A 219-nucleotide genomic window follows, 5' to 3' on the forward strand; every position below is an offset into this window, starting at 1 on the left:
CTCGAACACCCACGTTGCTAAAAGAGATTTCATCCATCAATCCTACGTGCATTTATGGTCAGTTTCCTCGATTGCAGGACTTCCCCATGTTTGTTCTCGCCTCTCCCCTACTCTGGGTCTGACCGCCTCACTCCCCTCTTCTTCATTCCTATTTCATCTCTATTTACGCCTTTGCCGTTGATCGGTGTCAACTTTCCTTTTTCGATTTTCATGGTTCAG

The sequence above is a fragment of the Penaeus monodon genome, chromosome 23, assembly GCF_015228065.2.
Source record: "Penaeus monodon isolate SGIC_2016 chromosome 23, NSTDA_Pmon_1, whole genome shotgun sequence".
NCBI classification, from domain to species: Eukaryota; Metazoa; Arthropoda; class Malacostraca; order Decapoda; family Penaeidae; genus Penaeus; species Penaeus monodon.